Source organism: Equus caballus, chromosome 1, assembly GCF_041296265.1.
Source record: "Equus caballus isolate H_3958 breed thoroughbred chromosome 1, TB-T2T, whole genome shotgun sequence".
Taxonomy (NCBI): Eukaryota; Metazoa; Chordata; class Mammalia; order Perissodactyla; family Equidae; genus Equus; species Equus caballus.
This window is the reverse complement of record NC_091684.1, coordinates 130,402,804-130,412,061: the sequence shown is the minus strand read 5'-3', so window position 1 is coordinate 130,412,061 and position 9,258 is coordinate 130,402,804. Positions and strand designations below refer to the sequence as shown.

The 9,258-nt window shown below is 38.8% G+C and overlaps 1 protein-coding gene across 7 annotated transcripts in view; it reads left to right on the top strand.

Moving 5' to 3' along the window:
* Window positions 1-9,258, top strand: part of SCAPER (S-phase cyclin A associated protein in the ER) — a 521,075-nt gene that overhangs the window by 1,054 nt on the left and 510,763 nt on the right. For 5 of the 7 annotated variants that reach the window (XM_070267830.1, XM_070267221.1, XM_070268814.1 and 2 more), the window contains exon 2: window positions 8,285-8,467. The exons of the other annotated variants lie outside the window; for them this stretch is intronic. The gene's annotated coding sequence lies outside the window, so the exon portion shown is untranslated. The remainder of the gene's footprint in view (window positions 1-8,284; window positions 8,468-9,258) is intronic. 7 annotated transcript variants of the gene reach the window in all.

Genomic DNA, 9,258 nt, shown 5'->3' with positions numbered 1-9,258 from the left:
TTCTGTCCCAAACTGAAAAACTGGAGTGGGCACAAATCAGACAAAGTTCCTGGGTCAGTCTGGAATTTTATTGTTTTTGGTCAGAGACTATTGAAAGGTTTACAGAGCAGAGTGAGTTCAGTGGGATCTTTCCAATGTTATAAAGATCAACGCAGAATAAAATTTCAAGTTTCAGAGTATAAATATAGGCAACACTTCAGAGTTAATTTCTCTAAAACAAACAAACAAAAAAGAAAAGAAAAGAAAAAAGCTTTCATCACCAGGTCATTTTAATTTTAACGTCAGTTCTGGGTGAGGCAGTCTGTGAAAAAAGAGAGATAAATGTCCCCAACTCAGCTTTGCACCTACTGTTCTCCGCTAAGTACAAGGTAAATTTTGACCAGCTTCTGATGTGCTTCCAATTACAAAGGGTAGGATACAAGGTGTTATGGAAATTCTTCTGAACTCAAGGACTCCACAGATGGATGTTTGGGGGCAAAGAGAATGTAATGATGTCCAAAGAGGCAACCGGGTGAACAGCATAAATGTCTGAGCATCAGAAGGCCTGGGTTCTGTCTTCTCTCAGCCCCTAAATAGGCTGCTTCCCCTCCTTGGGCCTATTTTTTTTCATCTGTGGGAAAAGGATTGGTTAGATCAAAGGATCTTAATTTGAGAATTTTGGACTGCTAACGGGTCTAAGTGGTGTGATAATCCCAAAGTCCTGTGCAAAATTATGTGCATATGTACATTTCTAGGGGGAGGTGCATAATTTTCCTTTCATCAGCATCTCAAAAAGATCCACATGACAGCCCTTGTGGAAGTCTCTAAGCAACTCTTCATCTCTTAAAATCCATGATTTTATGATCTTGGCAGTGAGGATTGTTAGGAAGCAGATTATGATAAAGACCTCATGAGAGGCAAGATTGATCCATTGTCATTACTTGTAATTAATCCATTTTATTCAGGGAAAAATAAATATCTAAAATGAGCAACCTGTCAATAAAAAAGGTACTGTGAGAAGCTGGAGATCACTTTCTTGACCTATGAAAGCCATAGCACATAGCAAATTTGTTTTTATTTACATTTTTGAGGTATAATTTACATACAGTAAAGTGCACAAATCTTACATGATAGCTCAATGCATTTTTAAATATATACACTTGTGAAATGTACCCAGCATCACAAAAGTCTCCCTCCTGCTCTCCAACATCATCTCTACCAAACGTAGTTACTATTCTGACCTCTCTCACCATAAATAAGTTTTGCCTGCTCTTGAACTTTACATAGATTGCATCACACAGCATTTAAAACTACTAATCAGGGTGCCAGACCAGTGGTGTAGTGGTTAAGTTTGCCTGCTCCACTTCGGCGGCCTGGGGTTCGTGGGTTTGGATCCTGGGTGCAGAATTACACACCACTCATCAAGCCGTGCTGTAGAGGCATCCCACGTACAAAATAGAGGAAGGTTGGCACAGATGTTGGTTTAGGGACAATCTTCCTCAAGCGAAAAGATGAAAATTGGCAACAGATGTTAGCTCAGGGCCAATCTTCCTCACCAAAAAACAAAACAAAACAAAACAAAACAAAACCCTACTAGTCATATGTCCTTCTGCCCTGCTAGGAAGCAGTATAATGCCATGGAAAGAACACAGACAATTTTTGAATCAGACACACAGAGTTTAAATTTTTAGTCTCCGTAGCTCACCTGCTCGCTATGTAACCTTGAACAAATGACTTAATCTATTTTTAATTCTGTAAAAAATGGAATAATAAAAAGCTGTCTGATAAGTATTATGTGAGGAGTCTATTAAATACTCTATCTAAGGTGTCTGACCCATAGAAGGGGCTCAAATTCTTTTATTTTTCTTTCTTTACTCCTAGAAAATTTCTACTCAACCTTCCAGACTCAGTACAAGTGTTTCCTAAAGGAGACCTTTTCCAACTCCCTGCCAACCAAAATAGTTGATCTCTTAGTTCACTTTGTTCTGTCACTGTGCTTTGTATGTTCCTCTGCTACAACATTTAGCACAATCTACTGTGACTATTGACATTACTACAGAATTTGGGAGCCTTGAGGTCAGGAACTAGGTGATTTCACCTGTATTTCACTAGTGCCCCTACTAATAAGAGGAACTCAATAAATTTTTGTGGAATTAATGAATTCTGCTATAGTGGCATTCTTTTAGAAGTATGTACTATAGATAGTAGAGTTAGCTTTGAAACTATTAAAAGAGGGAATTTATAGATTTCTTACTTTTTGAGTTTGGTGAAGTGTGTGTGTGTTACAGTGAACAGTGGCTTAAAAAATAAAGCAATACTTACTTGCAATAATTACTTAACATATGTGATGTGGACATGTGTTATAGGCACAATAAACAACTTAAGTGGAAAAGCCAACAAACTCAATGAATTTTTAGCTTTTCCAAAGTTGGAAAACACAAGACAAAGGAACAGACTATAAGGCAGTGAATGAAGGAAGAGCTTAGACTAAATGATCACACAATAAGAGGGATTTTGTAGGTTGTTTAAACTTTTATTATTCTTGAGGAGAGAAGGAGATGTGAAAATTCCAGGGTAATAGTGGAGTCTTAGAAGATGACGGGAAATATATGGGTGGGTGTGTTATAATACCTAGAAAATATTTTCGTTTCTAAGGAGTATCCAAAAAATGTACAAGTGGTCATAAAATCTTAATAACCTGTTAGAAGTAATTCCAAGATATTCAATTAACTGTTTCTTACCAAGTGAGAGTTCCCTAAATTAAACATGGATCTGTCCCAATAATCAAATGATCAACTGTAATGATAGCATCATCCTCAAATAGAAGCCATCCTCTACATCCGGCAATTCACATTTATGACCCTAGGCCAGTTACACCCATCTCTGGTGCTAAAGGCAGCCCAAGCGAACTGATATTGGTCAGAGGGCTTTCCCTGACTTGCTCCCTGTAACCATATGGTGACCATATATCCTGGTTGACCTGGCATAATTATTAATCATGTCCCCTTTCACATTCAAAAGTATCCCAGAATGAGGTGACAAATTATGATGTCACCTTACCTTTGGGCCTCATACTCAAACTGTCCAGGCCCGTCTCAGTACTCCTCTCCCAGTCCCAGGCTTTATTAAGCCTCAGAACCCTTTCCCACACTCTTTTCCCCAGGTTCTCAACAATAGGTCCTTGAAGTCTTAGTTAAACACCTTAGCAGTAAAAATAAAGAATACAGAGAAGGAAAGTATAAAACTTAGCTAGAGAAGGCAATGAGAGAAGGAGCAAAAAGAGGAGTAAGACCATGGACTAAGCAAGAGTTTCTTGTGAATTATAATGAAATTGATTTTCTTTTGGCATTACTAAACCAGCTCTGAAGAAATTTTTGTGAGAGGAAATCCAAAACTGATATGGGCAGAGTGACTTCTTTGAAAGACAACACTTCCTGAATGTATAAGTTTTGGAATGTTTGTAGGAAGAAAACTCAGGATTGCTGTATAGTCACACCATACATTCAAGCTTTATATTTTCTCAGATCCAACTGACAAACAGAAAACACAGTCTCTATGATTGCAACTCCATCACAAGGTGATGTTCAGGGACTTAGGAGTGATTGAGCTTCGGTTTGTTGGATTTGAGATCAAACTCAGGTCTGTGGGCTTTTGAGGTTGGTTTCTGTTAAAAAAAAAAGGGTTTGTACTAAAGTATAGTGTAGAAACAAAGGAGTTACACAAGTAATGCATGCTTACTTGTTTATGTTAGGAAAATTAGTATATACAAATGAACAAAATGGAAAAAAATGATCACAAATCCTATTCTTATAAGTAACTCCTATTAACATCGGTCTTTAACCTTTCAGAGTTTTTCTGTATACATTATATATACTTTAAAAAGGCAAAATGCCTTATGCAAAAATAGTATACAAAGAAAGCTACTACTATCAATGAAATAGCTCAAAACAGCAGAAAATCATAATCCAGAATGAATTACAAGGTTTGGGGACCCCCTAAAATTCCTCAACAAATATCCACTTTCCACCTCAGGAGTTTCTCTATCAATTCACTTTTGCCTGATATGCTTTTCCTTGTCTTCTGCCTCCCTGGTTGCATGTCTCCACCTCCTACCACAAACGCTGCTTTACCTGGATCCATCTCACCTCTAGGAACATGTAGTCTATTTTGGAATCAAGTATAACAAGCTAGACCTTTGAATCTCCTCCAAAATATGACTCCTGATCTCTACTCTCACATTTTACTCATAATACCCAAAGTGAGAAGTATCTCACGTGCTCTGCTAAATAAACTCCCACCTGGCATGCACTTAATCAGAGAGTGGAATTGGAACACAAATGTACAGGTGGGAAAGACAGACATGATAGTATCTGTTGTTTATTCTGTTAGAGAGGCCAGCTCTCAGACTCCTGTTGCCCATGGAATCGTGTGTACTGGGAAAAAAATTTGTATTCTGAAGTTGTTGATTGCAATTTTCTATGTCAGTTAGGTAACATTCGTTCATTGTGTGGTGTGGATCTTTTGTATCTGTACTGATATTTCGTCAGCTTATTTTATCAGTTACGGAGAGAGATGTCTCATAATCTCCCACTATGGTTGTATATTTCTCTACTGTTTTAAGTTTTGTTAATTTTTATCATATGTATTTTGAGGCTATGTTATTTTTTGTTGTTGTTTATTTTTTGTTTATTTTGTTTGTTTGTTTTAAAGATTTTATTTTTCCTTTTTCTCCCCAAAACACCCTGGTACATAGTTGTATATTTTTATTTGTGAGTCCTTCTAGTTGTGGCATGTGGGACACCACCACAGCATTGCCTGATGAGTAGTGCCATGTCCACGCCCAGGATTCGAACCGGCGAAACCCTGAGCTGTCAAAGCAGAGCGCGTTAACTTAACCACTTGGCCACGGGGCTATGTTATTAAGGACATACAAACTTGTGATTTTTGTATCTTCCTGATGGACTGACATTTTAACATTATGAAATATTATCTATACCTTTGGTAAAGCCCTTCATCGTACCTTGTCTGATCTTGCTATAACTACTTCAGAGTTCTTTTGATTGCTGTTTGCAGGTATACATTTTTCTATTCATTTACTTACAGCCTCACTATATTTTTATACTTAACATATATTTCTTGAAATCAGCATATAGTTGAAGTTTTAAATTTAGTCTTAAAATCCTTGCCTCCTAATTGGAGTATTCATTCCATTTTTATTTGATATAATGACTGAGATATTTAGGTTTAAACCCATCATCTTGTTTGATGTCACTAATTAGTAGGGAAATGCAAATCAAAACTACAGTGAGATATCATCTCACACCCATTAGAATGGCTATAATTAACAAGACGAGAAATAATATGTGTTGGAGAGGATGTGGAAAAAGGGGAACCCTCACACTCTGCTGGTGGGAGTGCAAACTGGTGCAGCCACTATGGAAAACAGTATGGAGATTTCTCAAAAAATTATAGAAATACCATACGATCCAGCTATCTCACTACTGGGTATTTATCCAAAGAACATGAAATCAACAACACAAAGAGATTTATGCACCCCTATGTTCGTTGCAGCATTATTCACAATAGCCAAGATATAGAACCAACCCAAGTGCCCATCAACTGATAAATGGATAAAGAAAATGTGGTGTGTGTATATTATATATACACACACCATGGAATACTACTCAGTTATCAAAAATACAAAATCATCCCATTTGAATAACGTGAATGGACCTTGAGGGTATTATGTTGAGTGAAATAAGCTAGACAGAGAAAGACAAATACTGTGTGATTTCACTCATATGTGGAAGATAAACAGACATATAGATAAAGAGAACAGATTAGTGGTTACCAGAGGGGAAAGAGGTTGGGGGTGGGTGAAAGGATTAAAGGGGCACATATGTATGGTGGCAGATAAAAACTAGACTATTAGTGGTAAGCACGATACAGTATATATGGAAACTGATATATAATAATGTACGCCTGAAATTATACAATGTTATAAACCAATATGACTTCAATTAAAAAAAACCCAACATCTTACTATTTCTTTTCTACCTGTCCAATATGTTCTATGTTCCTTTTTCGCTCTTTTCTTGCCTTTTTAAACTTAATTACTTTTCTTTTTATTCTGTTTTTTCTTCTATTAGCTTGCTAATTATACTTTCTTTTACTATTCTTTTAGTATTATCAAAGACATCGTAACATGTGCCCTTGATTTATGAAAATTTCTCCAAGTTAGGACTTTTTCTACCTCCTGAACAATGCTAGGATCTTAGAACCTTAGTTACATTTACTACCGACCACATGCCTCACTGCTATTGTTGTCGTGTGTCATAATTCTTTCTATATATTAAACTCTACAAGATACTATTATTTCATAAATCAATATTTATTTAGAATTACCTACCTGCTTACCCTAGTAAGTTCCAGTAGGAGAGTCACAGTGCAGACCACTCAAGTTCTAGAGTAAAGCCATGACACCTGTAGCAGAGAATTTTATTTATCTTATTTTATTTACTTTCAAATAGAGTTAAACTCTATTTTAATGATTTGAAAAGCATCTCCTTTTTGTTATTGTACCTTGGTAAGGAATGAACATCTGACCATGATGACATTTTGTGAAGATGGGTCTCTATCCTTTTCTTTTTTTTTAAGATTGACACCTGAGCTAACAACTGTTGCCAATCTTCTTCTTTTTCTTTTCTTTCTGCTTTTTCTCCCCAACCCCCCCTCCCAGTGGATAGTTGTATATTTTAGTTGTGGGTCCTCCTAGCTGTGACATGTGGGGTGCCACCTCACTGTGGCCTGATGAGTGGTGCCATGTCTGCGCCCAGGATCCGAACCAGCAAAACCCTGGGCCACCGTAATGGAGCACGCGAACTTAACCACTCGGCCACAGGGCAGGCCCCTATCCTTTTTTTTTTAAGATTGGCCCTGAGCTAACATCTGTTGCCAATCTTCTCTTCTTCTTCTTCTTCTTCTTCTTTGCCTTGGCCTTCGCCTCTGCCACCTCCTCCTCCTCCCCTCCCCCTTCCTCTCACCCACCTTCTTCTTCTTCTCCCCAAAGCCCCCCAGTACATAGCTGTATATTCTAGTTGTAGGTCCTTCTAGTTCTGCTATGTGGGACACCACCTCAGCGTGGCCCAATGAGTGATGTTGGGTCCATGCCCAGGATCCAAACCAGTGAAACCCTGGGCCGCCAAAGCGGAGCACATGAACTTAACCACTTGGCTATGGGTGGGCCCCTCTATCCTTCTTTATCCTTAAACCAACAGTCATTATATGGTGCCATGTCCCCAGTCAGTACAATACATGGGTCTGAGAATCAAAGAGTGGAAGTAGGAGTGGTCTCACTCACCATCACTCTCAGAAACCCATTTGAAGAATTGTTGTTCCTGTCTCCATAACTTTAGGTTCTGTAGGTCTTCGTTTCCAGAAAGACGATACTTCCACCAGGGAACAAAGAGTCCCACTAGGGGCTGGCCCCTTGGCCGAGTCATTGGGTTCACATGCCCTGCTTTGGCAGCCAGGGTTTTACTGGTTTGGATCCTGGATGGGGACCTAGCACTGCTCATTGGGCCATGCTGAGGCGACGTCCCACATAGCACAACTAAAAGGACCTGCAACTAGAATATACAATTATGTACTGGGGAGCTTTGAGGAGAAGAAGAAGAAGAAGACGAACATGAAGAAGAAAACAACAAAAAAGAAGACAAAGACAAAGAAGGAGAAGACAAAGATGAAGAAGATGAAGACGATGAAGATGAAGATGGAGAAGGGGAAAGAGAAGGAGAAAAAGATTGGCAACAGTTGTTAGCTCAGGTGCCAATCTTAAAAAAAAAGAGTCCCACTAAACTTAATACTATTGCTGTTACCTTGCCACTTTGGGTTCTTTGTGCCAGTGGAAAGGAGTTACCACCTTGTGGGGGAAATTGACTGATAATCATGAGGAGGTAGGGCTGCTGCTACACAATGGAAGCAGGCAGAAATATTTGGGTCTTGGGTGATCTACTAAGGAGTCTCTTGGTACTTCAAAGTCCAGTTTTAACTGTAAATGGAAAAATTCAGCAACCACAACCTGATAAGGGCATGGTAATCAGGAGCTCAGGCTCCTCAGAGATGAGGATCTGGGTCACCCCACCAGAAATCCACCTAGACTAGTGGAAGTACTACCTGAGGTGAGGGGAGTCCAGATTGGATGGTAGAGGAGAGAAATGATAAATATCAGTGATGGCCTTAGGTTCAACTGCAGCAGCAAGGCTGTAGCTCGTCTCGCAAACCCTACTCTCTTATGTTTTGCCAGAAATTGTAACTGACTAGAATCCTGGAGAAGCTACAACATTATGGAGTAAACCTGATGTGAAAAGCACATGGATTTGAATGGCGCAACAGGTGGACCTTGGCAGAGATTGTTGATCCTTCGCCCAGATCTTCTGGGATCCCTTTTGCCATTTTGGTTCTTGTGTCCAATGCCCATCTGCCACAGGTACTTGAGTAACAGGTCATACCTGCCACTTTCTCTGGGGGATTTCCCTGTGTGTTTGAAGCCTCTGGGGCTGGAGATTCCTGGGAGTTATACCAACCTCCCATTGCATGGCCCATGACCAATAACTGATTGGGGCAGGGGTACAAAAATTCCACTTCCTTGCTTCAAGGCAAGATGGGCTCTGCAGTGCACTTTGTATTCCACAGCTTTTTGTAGGATGAGACTGAAGCTAGATTTCACCAGAAACACCATTCTTACATAGTTCCTTTCCTATCCTGCTTTCCTTGTTCCCTTACTTATCGCTTCTAAGTGTACTTTCAATAAATCACATGCAAACAAATATCCATCTCAGGTTGTTTCTAGGGAAACTCACTTAAGACTTCTCCCAAATAAACTTCCTGCACCTAGTTCCTTCTCCCAAGTAAGAAAGAAGTCATTCATCCAACTGATTTTTAGTAGCTGAGAAGACCACATGACCCTAAGTTATTGTAGGAAACAACTCCTGAACTTAAATTGTTATAAAAATCATTAAAATTGAATTACAGCATACCTCAGTATATATAACTATATTTACACTTTTAAGGCATTTTAATAGACTTTGACTCACTTTCTCTATGGAAGATCGTGTGTGTTGTAGAAACTTCATTAACAATGAAATATGAAAGACTTCAACATGTGAAATTAGTTTCAAGAGTGTAAATTACAGTCAGAAGAAATTCTATTTAACACAAGGGAGAACTTTTAGCTATTAGAGTGTCCTCAGGTTGGGTTAAATTTCCTGTCATCTTAGA